Source organism: Chiloscyllium plagiosum, chromosome 7, assembly GCF_004010195.1.
Source record: "Chiloscyllium plagiosum isolate BGI_BamShark_2017 chromosome 7, ASM401019v2, whole genome shotgun sequence".
Taxonomy (NCBI): Eukaryota; Metazoa; Chordata; class Chondrichthyes; order Orectolobiformes; family Hemiscylliidae; genus Chiloscyllium; species Chiloscyllium plagiosum.
Window position 1 is genome coordinate 105143790 of NC_057716.1, and position 21053 is coordinate 105164842.

General features: G+C 45.3%; 1 protein-coding gene across 1 annotated transcript in view; it reads left to right on the forward strand.

Moving 5' to 3' along the window:
* The first annotated feature begins 13989 nt into the window (after positions 1-13989).
* The window catches only part of LOC122551829 (gap junction gamma-1 protein-like), a 24872-nt gene continuing 17808 nt past the window's right edge, over positions 13990-21053 (forward strand). Inside the window, exon 1 of the mRNA XM_043694324.1 lies at positions 13990-14289. The gene's annotated coding sequence lies outside the window, so the exon portion shown is untranslated. The remainder of the gene's footprint in view (positions 14290-21053) is intronic.

The following is a 21053-nucleotide window of genomic DNA, read 5'->3' on the forward strand; positions in this document are numbered from 1 at the left end:
CATCGTGATTCCCATCCACCCTCCGAGGAGCCCTTCTCCTGCCTCCAACATACTCCATCCTCTTGGACACCCTATCCTGGTCTCTTACCGGCCCTTGATCGCTTCATCTCCAACTGCCGTCATGAAACTGACCGCCTCAACCTCTAACCCACGCAAAGTGCAGGCCTCCATACCCTCTGCTCCAACCCCAACCTCACTATTAAACCAGCAGACAAGGAGGGTGCAGTGGTAGTTTGGCGCACCACCCTCTACATCATTGAAGTCAGGCACCAACTCTTCCACCATCCCCTTGACCATGACCTCACCTCTCTGCACCAAACCATCATCTCCCAGACCATCCACAACTTCATTGGCTCAGGGGGTCTCCCATCCACAACCTGGAACCTCAGAGTTCCGTAACCCCGCATCACCCGGTTCTACCTCTTCCCCAAAATCCACAAACCTGACTGCCCCGGTCAACTTAATGTCTCTGCCTGCTCCTTCCAACCAGAAGTTTTCTACTCATACCTCGACACTGTCCTGTGCCCCTTGGTCCAGGAATTCCATACATAGACTCAGTACACCACTACAATCGCTACCTCCTGCATGACTTTCAATTCCCTGGCCCCCAACGCCTCACCTTCACCATGGACATCCAGTCCCTATGCCCATCCATCTGCCATTGTGAAGGCCTCCAAGCCCTCCGTTTTTTTCCTCTCCTGCTGACCCAACCAGTCCCCCTCCACAGACACACTGATTCGATTGGTGGAACTGGTCCTCACCCGCAACGGCTTCTCCTTCGATTTCTCCCACTTCCTTCAGACCAAAGGGCAGCCGCATGAGCCCCAGCTATGCTTGTCTCTTCGTCAGCCACATGGAACAATCCATCTTCCGCATGTACAATGGCACCATCCCCCACCTCTTTACCTGCCAAATTGATGACTGTATTGGCATCACCTCATGCTCCCATGAGAAGGTTGAACAATTCATCAAGTTCACTAACACCTTCCACTCTCACCTTAATCACCTAGATCATCATGGACCTCTCTGTCGCCATCTCTGGTGACTGACTCAACATGGACGTCTACTATAAACCCACCAATTCCCACAGCTACCGGGACTACACTCCTTCGACCCCACCTCCAGTAAATTCTCAATCCCTTACTCCCAATTCCTCCGCCTCTGCCATATCTGCTCCACTTCAGGGCATCCTAGATGGCCTCCTATTTCAAGGACCACAATTTCCCCTCCTGTGTAATCAATAATGCCCTCCACTTCTTGCATCTTCACCCTTGAACCTCACACCCCTAACTGTAACAAGGATAGAACCCTCCAGGTCCTCATTTTCCACCCCACTAATCTCTGGATACAGTGCATTTCTGCCATTTCTGTCACATCCAATGAGACCCCACCACCAGAGACACATTTCCCTCCCCATCCCTCTTTGCATTCCGCAGAGACCATTTCATGAGTGACTCTCTGGCTAGGTCCACACTCCCCAACAACCAACCAAATCTCCACATCCAGCACCTTCCCTTGCTGTCGTGTAAGACCCACACCTCCCCCTCACAAGGCCCCACAGGATCTTTTCACATCCAGCAGAGATTTTCCTGCACATCCACACACCTCAAGTACTGTTTCTTGCTTTTGACGTGGTCTCCTCTACATTGGGGAGACAGAATGGCAATTCGTAGAGCGTTTCAGGGAACATCTTTGGGACACACACACCAAACATCCCCACTGCCTTGTGGCCGACCACTTCAACTCCCCCTCCCACTCCTCCAAGGACATGCAAGTCTTGGGCCTCTTCCACAGCCAAATTTAAGACAGCTGACAAGAGGTAGGAAGAATGCCTCATCTTCTGCCTTGGGACCCTTCAATCACGTGGCATCAAAGAACAAAGAACAAAGAAAATTGACAGCCCAGGAACAGGCCCTTCAGCCCTCCAAGCCTGAGGTGATCCAAATCCACTCTCTAAACCTGTTGGTCAATTCCTAAGCATTTGTATCCCACTGCTCCCCACCTACTCATGTATCTGTCCAGACGCATCTTAAATGAATCTACCATGCCTGCATCTACTACCTCTGCTGGCAACACATTCCAGGCAACTACCATCCTCTGTGTAAAGTAATTGCCGCATGTTTCCCACTTAAACTTTTCACTTCTCATCTTGAAAGTGTGACCTCTCGTTATTGAATCCTTCACCCTGGGAAAAAGCTTATCTCTATCTATCCTGTCTAAACCCTTCATGATTTTGTAGATCTCAATCTGGTCCCCCGTCAATTTCCTTTTTTCGAATGAAAACAATCCTAACCTACTCAACCTCTCTTCATAGCTAGCACATTTCATACCAGGCAAAATCTTCATAAACCTTCTCTGCACCCTTTCCAAAGCGCCCACATCCTTTTGGTAATGTGGCGACCAGAACTGTACGCAGTATTCTAAATGCGGCCAAACCAATGTCGTGTACAATTTTAACATGACCTGCCAGCTCTTATACTCAATACCCCGTCCAATGAAGGCCTGCATACCAGATACCTTCTTGACCACTCTATCCACCTGTGCAGTACCCTTCAGTGTACAATGGACCTGATCTCGCAGATCTCTCTGCTCATCAACCTTTGAAGAGAGAAACTCCCTTCAACTACTACTCTCTGTCTCCTGTTGCTCAACCAGTTCTTTATCCACCTAGCTAGAATACCCTGCACACCATGTGACTTCACTTTCTCCATTAGTTTACAATGGGGAACCTTATCAAACGCCTTACTAAAGTCCATGTACATGACATCTACAGCCTTTCCTTCATCTATCAACTTGGTCACTTCCTGAAAGCACTCTATTAAGTTGGTAAGGCATGATCTCCCACGGACAAAACCATGTTGCCTATCACTGATAAGCCCATTATTTTCCAAATATAAATAGATTTTCTCCCTCAGTACCTTCCCCAGCAACTTTCCCACCACTGATATCAGGCTCACTGGTCTGTAGTTAATGGAATATACTACCCTTCTTGTACAGGGGGACAACATGAGCAACCCTCCAGTCCCCTGGCACCTCCCCTGTATTTAAGGATGCTACAAAAATATCAGTCAGGGCTCCAGCTATTTCCTCTCTCGCCTCTCTCAGCAACCTGGGATTTGTTCACCTTAATAACCTCTAGCCTATCCAACAAATCTTCCCTACTTATGTCAACGTGATCCAGAGTAATCAAACTTCTATCTCTAATCTCAACATCCATCATGTTCCTCTCCTCAGTGAACACTGATGCAAAGTAATCATTCAGAATCTCACCCATTCTCTCAGGTTCGACACACAGCCTTCCTTCGTTATCCTTTAGTGGACCAATCCTTTCTCTAGTTCCCCTCTTGCTTCTTATATAAGAATAAAAGGCTTTGGAATTCTCCTTAATTCTACTCGCGAAAGCTATTTCATGACCCCTTTTAGCCCACTTGATTCCTTGTTTAAGACTTGTCCTACTCTTCCGATATTCCTCCAGGGCCCGTTCTGTTCTTAGCTGCCTGGACCTTATGTATGCTTCCCTTTTCCTCTTGGCTAGTCGTACAATTTCTCCTGTCATCCACGGTTCACAAATCTTGTCCTTCCGATCCTTTGCTTTCAATGGGACGTGCTTATCCTGTACTATCTTTAACCTATCTTTGAAAGCCTCCCACATCTCAAATGTGGACTTCCCTTCAAATAGCTGTGTCCAATCCTCATTTCCCAGCTCCTGCCTAATTTTGATATACAGTAGCGCCTCGACGTATGAATGACCCCATTCACGAACAAATCGGTTTACGAACAGGATTGTACGTAAAATTTTGCTTCAACGTACGTACGAAATTCAAGGTACAAATGAAGGTACGAACGCAAAAAGCCCGTGTGCGACCACATGGTTTCATTGTTCTGCGCTTGTTGAACACAAAAGCTCTCAGGCCCCGTGTGATCTCATTCAGTTCATCTTTGGCGCGTGCGCTGTGAACAGCCGTCCAAGCATTCTTACGCTATCCGAACAATGGGAAAAATTGATTCAGTTTCGCAAACTTTTCGGTTCGCGAACCGGGTCCCGGAACGGACTAAGTTGGTAAGTCGAGGCGCTACTGTAATTGACCTTAGCCCAGTTTAGTAGTTTTAATCAACATTGACTTCACTAATTTCCAAATCTCCCCTCCCCCCACCTCATCCCAGATTAGATTAGATTCCCTACAGTGAAGAAACAGGCCCTTCGGCCCAACAAGTCCAAACTGACCCTCCGAACAGTAACTCACCCAGACACATTTCCCTCTGACTAATGCACCTAACACTATGGGCAATTTAGCATGGCCAATTCACCTAACCTGCACATCTTAGAACCAACTCAGCACCTCCTGCTTGACCTGTTCTAAGTGCCCATCGTCCTTCCCACCTACCTACTCCACCCTCCCAACCAACATTTCACAAATACCCCATACCTGCATCCACCTATCACCTTCCCAGCCCCACTCTCCTATTTATTGCTCTGCCCCATTCTCCCCTCACATTCCTAATGACGGGATTATGCCTGAAACGTTGACTCTCCTGCTGCTCGGATGCTGCCCGACCTGCTGTGTTATTCCAGTGCCACAACTTTTGACTCTGACTCTCCAGCATCTGCAGTCCTCATTTTCTCCCAAACGCAGGCAGGTGGGCCTAGTTTAGTTTGGGAACCTGGTCGGCATGTATGAGTTGGACCAAAGGGTCTGTTTCCATGCTGTGTAACTCTATGACCCTATGAGTTCTCTTTAACCAGTTAGAATCATAGAGTCATAGAGTCCAACATCACAGATGCAGGCCCTTTGGCCCATCCATGCTAGCCCCATTTTCCTGCACTTGGCCCATTTCCTTCTAATCCTTTCCTATCCATATATTTGTCCAAATACCTTGTAAATGTTGATAATGTACTCACTTCAACCACTTTCACTGGCAGCTCATTCCATATGCATACCACCTTCTGTGTAAAAACGTTGCCCCCCAGGGTCCCTTTTATTCTTTTCCCTCTAGCCTTAAACTGATGCCCTCTCGTCCTCGATTCTCCAACCCTGGGAAAAAAGACTGAGTGCATTCACCCTATTTATGCCTGTCATGATCTTACACACCTCGTAAGGTTTCCCCTCAGTCTCCCTATGCTCGAAAGAGAAAAGTCATAGCTTGTCCAACCTCTTCGTATAACTCAGGCTATTGAGTCCAGGCAACATCTTTGTAAATTTCTTCTGCATTCTTTTTAGCTTAATAACATCTTTCCTATAACAAGGTGACCAAAACTGAACATAATACTCCAAGTGCGGCCTCACCAATGCCCTGTACAACTAAGACATAACTTCCCAAATTCTATACTCAATGTCCTGACTGATGAAGGCAAATGTGTCAAAAGCCCCCTTCACTGCCCTGTCTACCTGGGTCTTCACTTTCAGAGAACTGTGCAGCTGAACTCCAAGAACATTTTGTTCCACTCTATTCCTTAAGGCCTGCCCATTCACTATGAAACTCCTACCTTGATTTGACTTTCCAAAATGCAACACCTCACACTTGTCAATATTAATCTCCATTTGCCATTTCTCGGCCCACTTCCCCAGCTGATCAAGGTCCTGCTGCAATTTCTGATCATTTTCCTCACCATCCATGATAACCACCTATTTCAGTGTCATCTTGCAAACTTGCTAATCATGTCTTGTACATTCTAATCCAAATCATTGATGTCGATAACAAACAGCAACAGGCCCAGCACCAACCCCTGAGGCACTCCACTCATCACAGGCCTCCAGTCCGATAAGCATCCTTCCATTACCCTCTGCTTCCTACCATCAAGCCAATTGTGTATCCAATTTGTCAGCTCCCCCTGGATTACATGCAATCTAACCTTCCAGAGCAGCCTACCATGTGGAATCTTATCAGAGGTTTTTAGGAAATCCATACAGACTACGTCTTCCACTCTGCACTCGTCAACCTTCCTGGTCACTTCATCAAATAACTCTAACAAGTTTGTGAGGCATGATCTCCCACGCACAAAGCCATGATGACTATTCTTAATCAAACCCTGTCTTTCCAAATCTTATCTCTCAGAATCTTCTCAAGTAACTTACCCCCCCACAGATGTTGTGCTTACTGGTCTATAGTTCCCAGGTTTTTCTTTGTAGCCCTTCCAGCTCCTCACCTATGGCTATCGATAATGCAAAAATATCGGCCTGGGCCCCCACAATTTCTTCTCTACCTTTTTGCAGTGTTCTTGGATATATCTGGTAGTGAGGACAAGGAGACTTATCCACCATCATACATTCTAATACATCCAACACCTCCTCTACTGTGATTTGGGCTGTTACCAAGATGTCACCACTAACTTTCCCAAGTTCTCAAGTCTTCATATCTTTCTCTATGGTAAACACAGAGGAGAAATATTCATTGAGAACCTCACCCATCTCCTGCTGTTCTCCATATGCATGTTCACTTTGGCCCTTCAGGTACCCTATTCTTTCTCCTTTAATATACTTAAAATACTTCTATGGATTCACCCTAGTCTTCTCAACTGAGGCTATTTCATGCCATCTTTCTACCCTCCTGATTTCCTTCTGCATTAAATTCCTGTATTCCCTGTATACCTTCAGGTATTCCCTTGATCCCAGCTCCTTGTACCTGAGCCACACCTCCTTCTTTTTTCTGGTCAAAGCCTTAATATCTCTTGTCATCCAGGGTTCCCTATTCCTGCCAACCTTGCCTTTCACCCTGACACAAACATATAAACTTTGAACTATAGCTGTCTCACTTTTAAGGGCCTCCTACTTGCAAGAGGTCCCTGTGCTGCAAGCAAACTACTCCAACTAACCCCTGCAAACTCCTGTCTAATTCCATCAAAATTCACCTTGCCCCAAATTAAAACTTGAACCTGTGGACCAGTTTTGTCCCTCTCTAACTATTTTAAAATTAGTAAAACTACCACCAACATAGTCCTTGTTTTTAACTTTTTTCCTATAATCACTCTGCAGGACCTTGTCCCTATTTCTACCTATGTCATTTGTGCTAATGTGCACAATGACTTCTGGTTGCTCTTTTCCCCCACCCCCACCTTAGAACGTTCTGCTGCTCTGAGACTCTGGCACCAGGGAGGCAACATATCATACCGTTTGCAGCCACAGAATCTCCTATCTGTCCCCCTAACTAACAAGTCTCCTATCACTAAGGTTCTGTTTACCTTTACCCTTTCCCACTGTGCCCCAGAGCCTGTCACTGTGCCACTGACCTGGCTACTGTTGTTTTCCCCTGAATGGTCATCCCCCCAGCAGTATCCAAAATGGTATATTTGTTTTTGAGGGAGTTCCTGCATTATCTGCCTACTTCCTTTGCCTTTCCTGGTGGTCACCAAGCTACTGTCTGCCCACAGCTTAGATGTGACCGCATCACTAAAACCTTTACCTATGAATTGCTCAGCACCTCGGATGATCCTGAGTGCATCTGGCTTCGGTTCTCTAATACAGTCTCCCATGAGTTGCAGCTGGGCGCACTTCTCACAGGCGTAGATGTCAGGGACAATGGAAGTCTCCCTGAGCTCCCACATCCTGCAGGAGGAACATGCGACTGCCCTAACTGCTGCAAAACCAAAGAGGATTTGACCTGAGCTTCCCTGTGCTTTTTGCTGAGCCGCTGCTCTCTGAAGCCTCTCAAGCCAAAGCCTTGCATCTCACTCTGCGATCAAAAATTTTGCAATAGCATGTTTCTCTACACCTCCACTTTCTTTTAGGTTAGACAGAGGAAGGAAGGGAGGAATGAAGGAAACACTACAGCGATGGGCCTTAATTTTTTTTTATTTCAAAGATACACTTTATTCATAAAATATTTTGATGATCTGTATAATTGGTGGTGCCATTCATAGGCGCACCTTGCATTTCTTTACATATAGAGATCGGAATTAATCATTCGTATATATTAGTCTGTATGTTTACCATCCATATATTTAGCTGAGGCTTCAGCAGAGCCCACTTACTGAGTGGGCCCCCTGTTCTTCTTTGACAGGCAGACGTTACACGGTGGTCTTTCCCCACCGCACCTTGGAGGCAGCTGCCCCAAGCTTCAGCGCGTCCCTCAACACGTAGTCCTGGACCTTGGAATGTGCCAGTCTGCAACACTCAGTCGGGGTCAACTCCTTCAGCTGGAAGATCAACAGGTTTGAGGAAGTGACCAAGATGATAGACGAAGGATGGGCTGTAGATGTCATATGCATGGACTTTAGTAAGGTGTTTGTTAAGGCTCCCATGGTAAACTAATGGAGAGAGTGAAGTCATATGGTGTGCAGGGTGTTCTAGCTAGGTGGATAAAGAACTGGTTGAGTAACAGGAGACAGAGAGTAGTAGTTGAAGGGAGTTTCTCGAAATGGAGAAAGGTGACAGTGGTGTTCCATAGGGGTCAGTGTTGGGGCCACTTTTGTTTGGGATATACATAAATGATCTGGAAGAGGGCACTGTTGGTATGATCAGCAAGTTTTCAGATGACGCAAAGAATGGTGAAGTAGCAGAAAGCATAGGGGACTGTCAAAGAATACAGGAGGAGATAGATAGACTGGAGAGCTGGGCAGAGGGGTGGCAGATGGAGTTCAATCCAGGCAAATGTGAGGTGATGCACTTTGGGAAGTCTAATTTTAGAGTCAATTATATAGTAAATGGAAGAGCCTTGGGAAAAGTTGATGAGCAGAGAGATCTGTGAGTTCAAGTCCATTGTACCCTGAAGGTTGCTGCACAGGTGGATAGAGTGGTCAAGAAGGCATATAGTATACTTGTCTTCATTGGACGGGGTATTGCGTATAAGAGCTGGCAGGTCATGTTAAAATTGTACACGACATTGGTTAGGCTGCATTTAGAATACTGTGTACAGTTCTGGTCGCCACATTACCAAAAGGATGTGGATGCTTTGGAGAGGGTGCAGAGAAGGTTTACAAGGATGTTGCCTGGTATGGAAGGTGCTAGCTATGAAGAGAGGTTGAGTAGGTTAGGATTGTTTTCATTCGAAAAAAATGAGGAATCCTGAAGAAGGGCTCATGCCCGAAACGTTGATTCTCCTGCTCCTTGGATGCTGCCTGACCTGCTGCGCTTTTCCAGCAACACATTTTCAGCTCTGATCTCCAGCATCTGTGGTCCTCACTTTCTCCTAGAGATAAACTTTTTCCCAGGATGAAGGATTCAAAACGAGAGGTCACACTTTCAAGGTGAGAGGTGAAACGTTTAAGGGGGATACACGCGACAAGTACTTCACACAGATGGTGGTAGGTGCCTGGAATGTGCTGCCAGCAGAGGTGGTAGAGGCAGGCACAGTAGATTAATTTAAGATTAAGGAAAACCTATTGCAATCATATATAATCTTGGTGAGATTGCTGTGGGATATTGACCCAGTGACAGTGAGGGGATAGTCAAGTCAAGAAGGGGGTATGACATAAAGAGGAACCTATGGGTTGTGATGTTATCAAGCGTCGGCTGTCTTTGTCCTTCTAGGCGGTTTGGAAGGGGGGGTCTCAGAGAATGCTCTCAGAGAATTCTCAGGTGAGTTGCTGCATCACATTTTGTATGTAATACATCATGTTGCCACTGTATGACAGTATTGGGGGGGGAATGAATGTTGAAGTTGGTGGATGAGGAACTGATGACGTGGGCTGCTTTGTTCTGGATTGTGTCAAGCTTCTAAAAATGTTGTTGGAACTGTACTCATCCAGGGAAGGATGTGTATTTCATCACACTCCTGACTTATGCCTTCTTAATGATGGACAGACTTCTATGAGTCAGGAGATGAGTTGCCCATCACAGAATTTCCAACCTTTGATCCTGCTCTTCTAGCCTCAGTATTTATATAAGCACATGAATATTCCCAGCATGGAGGATATGAACCAAGGGTAGGGAGAAAGGATTAGTTTAATGTGGTGTCATGTTCGGCACAACATCATGGGCCAAAGGGTCCATTCCTGTGCTGTACTGTTTGACATCCTAGGATATTTCCCCAGGCTGGTGAGTCTGGAACCATAGACTCAGGGCACGAGAGCATTTTGAACAGAGCCAAGGAGGCATTTCTTCACTCGGAGGGTGGTAAATCTCTGGAATGCTCTACCCCAGGGAAGTGTGGAAGCTCAGCCATTGAGCAGCTTTAAGGCAAAGATTGATAGGTTTCTAGTTACTAATGACATCAAGGGATATCAAGATAGCGCAGGAAGGTGGTGATGAGGTAGATGAACAGCTGTGATCTAATTGAACGGTGGGCTACACTTGATGAGCTGAGTGACCAACACTTGTTCCTAGCTTTCTAAGCCTGAATGGTGTACAGAAACATAGGGTATTGGATATAGAGTAATAGAGCAATACAGTGTGGAAACAGACCTTTGTTTCAAGACGTTCCTGATGAAGGGCTTTTGCCTGAGACGTCAATTCTCCTGCTCCTCGGATGCTGCCTGACCTGCTGTGCTTTTCCAGCTCCCCAATCTCGAATCTGATCTCCAGCATCTGCAGTCTTCACTTTCTCCTTCATTTCAATTTGTCCATGCTGACCAGGATTCCCAAACTAAACTCGTCCCATTTGCTTGCGTTTGACTCATATCACTCTTAAACTTTTCTATTCATGTACCTGTCCAAATATTTTTTTAATGTTGTAACAGTACCTGCCTCTACTACTTCCTCTGGCAGTTCATTCCATATATGCATCACACCTACGTGAAAGAGTTGTCCCTCAGGTCCATTTTAAATCTAACCCCTCTCACCTTAAACCAATCCTCCGAAGAGCATCCCACCTATCCCCCTACCCTTTCCCTGTTACCTAGTATTTCCCAAGGCTAACACTAGCCCACACAACTCTGAACACGATGGATAATTGAGCATGGCTAATTCACCTAACCTGCATATCTTTAGACTGTGAGAGGAAACCAGAAAACCCAGTGGAAACCCACACTGACACGGGAGAATGTCCAAACTCCACACAGACAGTATCCCGAGGATGGAATTGATCCTGGGTGTCTGGTATTGTGAGACAGCAATGCTAATCATCGTGCCACCGTGCTGCACAATTCTATTTGATGGGGAAAGCTGAACACAGCAGAACACATCACTCTTTGTGCTGAAACAAAACAATTTTGTCAATCTAAATCCAGAAAAAGCCCTCATCCACTTTTGCCAAAGGTAACAAAGGACTCCATGTTGAAGCAAGAGGTTACTTCACTTGTGACAAAACCCACAAGCTGACACTTAGGAATGGTCCCTGTTTGAAAATATCAACATCTGGCAGAGTTACCATTGACTAAATACTCAACTGGACTCGTCGTATAAATAGTTGAGAGAAAGTGAGGGCTGCAGATGCTGGAGATCAGAGCTGAAAATGTGTTGCTGGAAAAGCGCAGCAGGTCAGGCAGCATCCAAGGAACAGGAGAATCGACGTTTCGGGCATAAGCCCTTCTTCAGGGCTTATGCCCGAAACGTCAATTCTCCTGTTCCTTGGATGCTGCCTGACCTGCTGCGCTTTTCCAGCAACACATTTTCAGCTCATCATATAAATACAATGGCTACAAGAGCAGGTCAGAGGCAAGGAATATCTCAGCGAGTAACTCACCTCATGACTCCCCATAGTTTATTCACCATCAACAAAGCACAAGTCAGGAGTGTGATAGAATGTTCCCCATTCACCTGGATGCAGCTTAAACAACATTCTCGAAGCCTAATACCATCCAAGACAAAGCAGCCTGCTCGCACCACATCCACAAACATATATATCCTCCATTACTAACACTCAGTAACAGCGTTGTATACTATCTACAAGATGCACTGTGAATTATCTTGCACTATCTACAAGACACATGAAAAATTAACTTTTTCATACAATGTGTAGACTAGATTCCCTCCAGTGTGGAAACAAGCCTTCAGCCAGCAAGTCCACTCTGAGCCTTCAAAGACTAGCCCACCTAGACTCATTTCCCCCTTACGAATGCACCTAACACTATGGGCAATTTAGCATGGCCAAATCACCTGACCTGGTTTTTGGGAGGAAACCAGAGCACCCAGAGGAAACCCAAGCAGGCATGGAGAGAATGTACAAACTCCACACAGACAGTTGCCCGAGGTGGGAATCAAACCCGGGTCCCTGGCACTGTGAGGCGGCAGTGCTAACCACCGAGCCACTACACCGCCCATGGCATGGAGTAGCTAGAAAATGGAGTGCATTGGAAATGTGGTGGAGGCGGATTCATTTGAGGTATCAGATGATTATTTGGATAGAAATAAGGGGAGATCAAATTGGGATCTTCAAGATGATAAAAGATGTGGATAAAATAGGGGCGGCACGGTGGCTCAGTGGTTCGCACCGCTGCCTCACAGCACCAGGTACCCGGGTACGGACACTTGGGCGACTGTCGGTATGGAGTTTGCACATTCTCCCCTTGTCTGCATAGGTTTCCTCTGGGTGCTCCAGTTTCCTCCCGCAGTCCAAAGACGCGCAAGTTAGGTGAAGTGGCCCTGCTAAAATTGCCTGGTGTTCAGGGATGTATAGGGGTAACTGTAGAGTAATAGGGTCGAAGTATGAGTCTAGATGGGTTACTCATCAGAGCGTCGGTGTGGACTTGTTGGGCTAAATGGCCTGTTTCCACACTGTAGGGATTCAATATGGAATGGATGATTCCTCTTGTAGGGCATTCGAGGACTATGGATAAGGGGTAGAAAATTTAAAACAGAGTAGAGGAGAAGCTACTTCTCCAAATGGTTGCGAATCTGTGGAATTCACTACCCCAAAGTATGGTGGATGCTTGGACAGTGAGTAAATTTAAGAAATAATTAGACAGATTTTTAATTAGCAATGAATTGAAGGGATATGGAGAGAAGGCAGGAAAATGGGGGTGAGGGGCATATCAGCCATGATCGAATGGTGGAGCATATTCAATGGGCCGAATGGCCTAATTCTGCTCATACACCTTATGAACTTATAAATGGTGTGCAGTGAAAAGGGGGAAAAGCAGGAGGTTGGCAATAGATAATAGAATTGGTGCATTTATTGCCCGAGAAAGCAGTTAAAAGTCAATCACACTGTTGTTGGTCTGGAGTCAGATGGCAAGATAAGGATAATAAGTTTCCTTCCCTGAAAGTCATTAGTGAATCAGATGGGGTTTAACACTAATCAACATGATCACCAGTAGACTAGCATTTTAATTCCAAACTTTCATTAATTTCAAATTTCACCATAGCGGGACTGCAACCCGTATCTTCAGAGCATTAGTCTTAATTACTAGATTACTACTGTAATGGTACTACCACTACATCATTAACTCTATCCAATGTCATTGCTTGAGATTCTGTAGGACTGGTTGCTGAACAATTTCAGATGCAGGTGGATGGAAAGCATATATCCTATTTACTAAGTATCCCTTTCACTAATCAGATACTGAGCGAGATATGTATCGATAGTGAAAGAACTGCAAATAGGGCATGTGAAAAATTTGCAGATTAAGTTCTCAGACTTCACTTCAAGATAGAGGTGAAGTTTGAGTGACTCTTTTAAAGTAAATTACTTTAAAATACATCTACACGTTTAAAGATTCTAACTAAGGTGATGAGTTTTTATTGAAAGACAGTACATATTCATGAAAACAGCAGATGATTTGTCCTGTATCCTGGTGGGCAGGTCTAAAGATGGAAGTGTAGTTTTCGTTGAAGAGGTGGAAGTCTTCATATTGATAACAACCTCTACACTACCGAGAGCAATGCAACAAGTGACTGAATCCAGAGATGCACAGAAATCTGATGAGTAACATGCTCAAGTCAGACAGAACTACAGCAAGGGATAGTTATGATACAATCCCGTTGTTGGACAGTACTGTGAACAGAGAGAGGAGTCAGTCACTAAAGGAAATGTAGCGTCTTCTGATGCTGAGGGGGGAGTGCTAATCCCAATGAAACTGTGACGGAGAAGCAAGCTTAATCAACAAAGTTCTTAAAAACTGTTAGTCATCAGCCGAGGCTGGGAGGTTTGGAAATGGAATCTGTTTTGATGCATGAGCAGACAAGTTTGTAAAATATTCAGCAAATATGAATTCAGACTTGACATGTTAATGATTTCCTGTTTTGAAATGGAATTTTTTTGCTCTTCATTTACAGGGGATAATGTATTGCTCGAGGGGTGGGCATTAACTGTTATATAGTCAGGAGTCTTTTAATTCAGCTCAATCCTGTTGGGTGTCATGCAGCAGTGAACAGTTTTTGTGAATTTTAAGCTTTTTTGTTTTTGCTTGCATCATAAGGAAGAGGCTGGAGTTTTTCAAGAAGCTGGAGAAAAGACATTTATTGATCAAGTTTTTAGGTAAGTTGAATAATCAACGTGCTCTGTCAAAGGTCTTTCTCCTTAAACTAGGATAATTTGCTGATTGTAAAGAAGTAGTCAGTCAAGAGACTCTGGCTAGTTAACTTTCCTTCACAACTTTCTCTTAGCTTTCTGAAAAAAAACACACACAATCCAAGAAAATTGAATGCAAAAATAAGGAAGTCTTAGTCAACCTGGTTTGGTTTTAGTGAGAGGATAGTGTTCTTTTCTTTTTCCTATTTATTCATGGGATGTGGTGTCTTTGGCTAGGCCAGCATTTATTGCCCATCCCTAATTGCCCAGAGGGCAGTTAAGAGTCAAATACATCCTGGAGAGGGTGCAAAGACCTTTGTTAGAATGAGACGAGGGTCTTCAACTGTGTGTAAGGACTGGAGAAGGTGGGATTGTTCATTTTGGGCAGGGAAGGTTGAGAAGACCCTGAACAGGAGAATCTGGACTCATGGGGAGTTTGACAGGACAGGGTTTCCTCTGGTGATTGGGCAGTTAACCAGAGGTTCTGGGCTTTAAAGTAATTGGTAATTGGAGCAGAGGAAAATGAGACTCGGGTTCACTCAGAAGGTTGTTAAGACCCTGAACGTATGATCTGATAGAGTGCTGGAGGCAGCTTGCAGAGGTACTTTGAAAAAACAATTGGATATGCACTGGAACACATTAACCAACAGGTGAATGTGATTTTCCACTATGTGGCAAAAACTGAGGGGTTGGACAGATTGGATGTGATTGCTAAAGAGCTGTCATAGGCATAATGGAATGAATGGCCTCTGTCTGGGCTAAAAGTAAAATTAGAGCTTAAAAATGTGTTGCTGGAAAAGCGCAGCAGGTCAGGCAGCATCCAAGGAGCAGGAGAATTGACGTTTCGGGCACAAGCCCTCTCCTGTTCCTTGGATGCTGCCTGACCTGCTGCGCTTTTCCAGCAACACATTTTTAAGCTCTGATCTCCAGCATCTGCAGTCCTCACTTTCTCCTAAAAGCAAAATTATACAACTTTACTGTCTCCCATCTGCAGCTGTTGCTTTGTTTGGCTGTGCATACCTGAGTTGGCATGGCCAAGATTAGGAAATTGCTCGCCTGGGGCACATTCAACTCTGTGTTTTCTTCTTTCAATCTGTGGTTGCTCTCACAGTGTTGCTGTTACAACTTGCCTGCATTCTTATTCAGTGTTGCAAAATCACCTGGCACCTTCTGCTTGGCCTCGGTTCATTTTGAGACATGGGTTTCCTAAGTCCAGATTTGAAGAGGATATACTGAGTACTGTTCAGATTCACGAGAACATAACCGACCCGGTTCAATGATAGGACACCTGTCCCCTTTAACATAGAAACATAGAAGATAGGGGCAGGAGGAGGCTATTTGACCCCTCGAGCCTGCTTTGCCATTCAATATGATCATAGTTGAATATCGAGCTCAATACTTAATATCGCCCACCCCCATATCTCTTGATCCATCTCACCATAAGAGCTATATCTTTCTCCTTCTTGACAACACATTATGTTTTGCCCTCAACCATTTTGTGCAAGTGAATTCCACAGGCTCACCACTCTGCGTGAAAAAAATTATTTTAGTATTCATTTGTGAGATGTAGGTGTCGCTGGCTGTCAAGCATTTATTTTTGGTCTTAGTTGCCCTTGACAAGATGGTGGTGAACTGCTGCAGTTCACATCCTATGAGTTGACCCACAATGCTATTTGGGAGGGAATTCCAGGGTTTTGAACCAGTGACATTGAAGAACAAAGAACAATACAGCACGGGAACAACCCCTTCGGCCTTACAAGACTGTGTACACACATTTTACCCTTCTATATTAAAACTGTCTTCACTTGCAGGATTCGTATTTCTCTGTTCTCTTTCTATTCATGTATTTGTCCAGGTGTTTCTTGATATATTGATATAGTTCCAAGTTTTTTTAAATTCATTTATATGATGTGGCGACTCTGGCTAGACCAGCATTTATTGCCCATAGGTTAGTTAAGAGTTAACCACATTGCTGTGAGTCTGGAATCACATGTAGGCCAGGTGACAGACCAAGTAAGATGGCAGATTCCTCAAGAACATTAGTGGACTGGATAAGTTTTTCCAATAATCGATAATGGCTTCATGAACACCAGACCGTTAGTTCAAGATTCTTTTTATTAAATTCAAACTCCACCATCTGCCATGGTAGGATTTGAACTGGGATCCCCAGAACATTAGTTAAATTTCTGGATTAACAATCTAGCGACAATACTACTAGGCCATTGCCTCCATCTACTTGGAGGGGAACTTTCAGGTGGCACTGTGCCCATCGTATCTGCTGTCCTTGTCCTTCTAGATGGAAGTGGGCGTGGGTTTGGAAAGTTCTGCCTGAAGATCTTTGGTGAATTTCTGCAATGCATCTTGTGGCTAGTATACTTTGTTGCTACTGAGTGTCAGTGGTGGAGGAAGTGAATATTTGTGGATGTGGTGCCAATCGAGTGGGCTGCTTTGTCCTGGATGGTGTCAAGATTCTTCTTTGTTGGAGCCACACCAATCCAGGCAAGTGGGGACTATTCCATAACACTCCTTTGTCTTGTAAATGGTTTTGGGAAGTCAGAAGGTGAGTTATCTGTTTTTGTAGCCATTGTGTTTATGTGGTGAGTCCAGTTCAGTTTCTGGTCAACGGTAATCCCAAGGAAGTTGAAAGTGAGTGATTCAGTGATCAGAACACCAAGGGGCAGTAGTTAGATTCCTGATGAAGGGCTTTGGGCCAAAATGTCGATTCTCCTGCTCCTCGGATGCTGCCTGACCTGCTGTGCTTTTCCATCACCACACTTCAACTCTAATCTCCAGCATCTGCCATCCTCACTTTCACCTAGTGGTTAGATTGTGTTTTATTGGTGATGGTAATGGCCTAGCTTTTGTTTGGCACGAATGTTACCTGTCACTTGTCAGTTCAAACCCTGATATTGCGCAGGTCTTGTTGCATTTGAAAATGGACTGCTTCAGTATCCAAGATAGACGCCCACATTAAGGGTGGTACAGTGACTCAGTGGTTAGCACTGCTGTCTCACAGTGCCAGGGACCCAGATTTGATTCCAACCTTGGGTGACTGTCTGTGTGGAGTTTCCTCCAGGTGCTCTGGTTTCCTTCCACAGTCCAAAGATGTGCAGGTCAGATGAATTAGATGAAACTGAGGACTACAGATGCTGGAGATTAGAGTCAAGCTTAGAGTGGTGCTGGAGATGCACAGCAGGTCAGGCAGCATCCAAAGAGCAGGAAAATCGATGTTTCAGGCAGGAGTCCTTCATCAGGAATGAGGTTAGGTGAGTTGGCCAAGCTAAATTGCCCATAGTGTTCAGGGATGTGTAGGTTAGGTGCATTAGTCAGGGGAAAAGTAGAGTAATAGGGGAATGGGTCTAGGTGGATTACTCTTCGAAGAGTTGGTGTGAACTTGTTGGGCTAAATGGCCTGCTTCCACAGTGTAGGGATTCTAATTCTAAGTTCTAGACGAGCAGGAGGCTGGAAGAACACAGCAAGCCAGACAGCATCAGGAGGTGGAGATGTTGATGTTTCAGGTGTAGCCCTTCTTCAGGGTGGTGAAGTGGGGATAGGTGAAGACAGGCAGAGGGTAGCTTTGACAAAGGGTCAGTTAGACTCGAAACGTCAGCTCTTTTCTCTCCTTACGGATGCTGCCAGACCTGCTGAGATTTTCCAGCATTTTCTCTTTTGGTTTCAGATTCCAGCATCCGCAGTAATTTGCTTTTATAGAGGGTATGACCTGGTTGATCAGTGGGAGGAATAAATCGGCAGGTGACTGGGAGGAGTGGAAGGGAGTTGGGGAGGGGAAGGGAAGGGAGTTTATTTGAAATTGGAGAACTCAATGTTGAGTCCTCCAGGCTGTAGGCTGCTCAGGCAGAAGATGAGGTTTTGTTCCTCCAACTTGCGGTTTGGTTCATTGTGGCATTGGAGGAGGCCAAGGATGGTCATGTCAGAAAGTGAGTGGGAAGGGAAATTAAAATGGACAGTTAATAGGAGGTCCGTCAACCCCTGCAGCCCTGGCTGAGATGTTTGGTGGACTATGCTGTAAGTTTATGTTCGGTCTCCCCGAACATAGAGAAGACCGCATCGGGAGCACCTGATGTAGCAAACTAAGTTGGAAGAGAGGCAGGTAAACCTCTGAGGAGCCATGAATGTTGCTGAAATTTGCACAAGTCATCAACAAACAGCCCCATTTCTGACATTATGATCGAGGGAAAGTCATTTATGACACAGCTGAAGATGTTTGGGCTTAGGACACTATCCTGAGGAACGTCTGCAGAAAGGTCCTGGAGCCACAATGACTGACCTCCAACAACCATGACCATCTTTCTATGTGCCATCTATGACTCCAGCCAATAGAGAGTTTGTCCACTCAGGCTCCTTGCTGCTATACTCAGTCAGAAACAGCTTTGATGTGAATTTCTCTTCATCTCAGTCCTAAAAGGTTTACCCCTTATCCTTGAGCTATAACCTCTGGTTCTGGATTTCTGCAGCATTAGGAACATCCTTGCCAGAATCATGCGGTCACACAGAATGGAAACAGACCTTTTGGCTGAACGTATCCATGCCAAACAGGTTTCCTAAACTGAATCGGTCCCATTTGCCCGCATTTGGCCCATTTCCCTTTAAATCTTTCTCCCCAGAGGCCGGTATCCCATCACCAAGTCACCCTTTATTTACACATTGAGAGGCTTTGACATCAATCTAGCTCTTTAAAAGCCAGCTCCCAGCGTGAAAAGAATATCAGTCACTCCTGTTCTTATTGGTCAGCAAGGGCTCCCTGATTAACAACTCCAAACAGGAAAGTATATTTTATGGTATCCACCTGACTGACCTTGTTAAAATCACCACATCCTTGCCCCTCTGAGTCTGAGCTCATAGGCTAATTCTTTTTATTGTACCTCCACCTAGAACATTTGAACATCAGGTTCTTCCAACTCTGTCTGTGATACAGGTGACATGTAACGCAAATTAGATTAGATTAGATTCCCTACAATGTGGAAACAGGGTCTTCGGCCCAACCAGTCCATACCGACCCTCCGAAGAGTAACCCACCCAGACTCATTTCCCTCTGACTAATCCACCTAACACTATGGGCAATTTAGCGTGGCCAATTCACCTGACCTGCACATCTTTGGACTGTGGGAGGAAACCGGAGCACCCGGAGGAAACCCATGCAGACACGGGGAGAATGCAAACTCCACACAGACAGTCACCCGAGGCTGGAATCGAACCTGCGACCCTGGTGCTGTCAGGCAGCAGTGCTAACTACTCAGAAACTGTGCCGCCCCTCCTTTGCATCTTGGAAGACATTCATTCTCTTTTTGAGGTGGCAAAGGCATAGAGGCAGCATCACCCATCTCAGATTCTGAGGAAACTTCAATTCTTGATGGAGAGATAGAACTCATGGGTTCCAGAACAATTCCAGAACAAAAGCTGTTGAGGAGTGCCCCCACTCAGTTTGTGAATTTGCACCTTTCATATGGTCCACATGCTTATTTGAGACCGTTGCATTACTTGAACTTTATACGTTACTGGACCTGACCTTGCGCTAACCATGCCTCTCACTCAGGCAGGGCCATTCTCGTGGCTCCTATACCAAATTTTTGTTCCTGTCTCTCTCACTTAGTGGAGTCATGACCGCCATTTGCATTCCTGATGCCGTTTCACCCTCTCCACCAGGTCGGGAAGCTCAGATTTAACCTGACGCAGAGTCTTCTCCCCAGTAGCAGAGTTCTCCCTGTCATTACATGAGGGGTGGTCTTACAGTCCAATAGGAACCAGGACAGTTTGGTGTGTAGGGAAACTATAGGTTGTTTCTTTAAACTTTCCTTTGAGGTTTGTGCCACACTTTCTGCACGATCACTGGATGATAGATAGTATGGAGCTATCCTTATATGACAAATACTATTCAACATTAGAATGTACTCAAATTCACTGCAGTAAACAATGGCCTGTTATCTGTGACCAACATTTCTGGGATCTGTGTATTGCTAAAGAAGTGTGCAGTTTTTCTATCGTTGTCTCTGTGTTTGATGAACTCTATGCATGTCCAGCCACTTTGAGTGGGCGTCCACAATGACTAAGAACATAGACTCATAGAGTCATAGAGATGTCCAGCATGGAAACAGATCCTTCAGTCCAACCCATCCATGCCAACCAGATATCCCAACCCAATCTAGTCCCACCTGCTAGCACCTGGCCCATATCCCTCCAAACCCTTCCTATTCATATACCCATCCAAATGCCTCTTAAATGTTGCAATTGTACCAGCCTCTACTACATCCTTTGGCAGCTCATTCCATACATGTACCACCCTCTGTGTGAAAAAGTTGCCCCTTAGGTCTCTTTTATATCTTTTCCCTCTCACCCTAGACCTATGCTTCTGGACTCCCTCACCCCAGGGAATATACTTTGTCTATTTATCTTAACCATGACCCTCATAATTTTGTAAACCTCTATAAGGTCACCCCTCAGTCTCCGCGCTCCAGGGAAAACAGCCCCAGCCTGTTCAGCCTCTCCTTACAGCTCAAATCCTCCAACCCTGGCAACATCTTTGTAAATCTTTTCTGAAACCTTTCAAGTTTTACAACATCTTTCCAATAGGAAGGAGACCAGAATTGCACGTAATATTCCAACAGTGGCCTAACCAATGTCCTATACAGCCGCAACATGACCTCCCAACTCCTGTACTCAATACTCTGACCAATAAAGGAAAGCATACCAAACGCCTTCTTCACTATCCTATC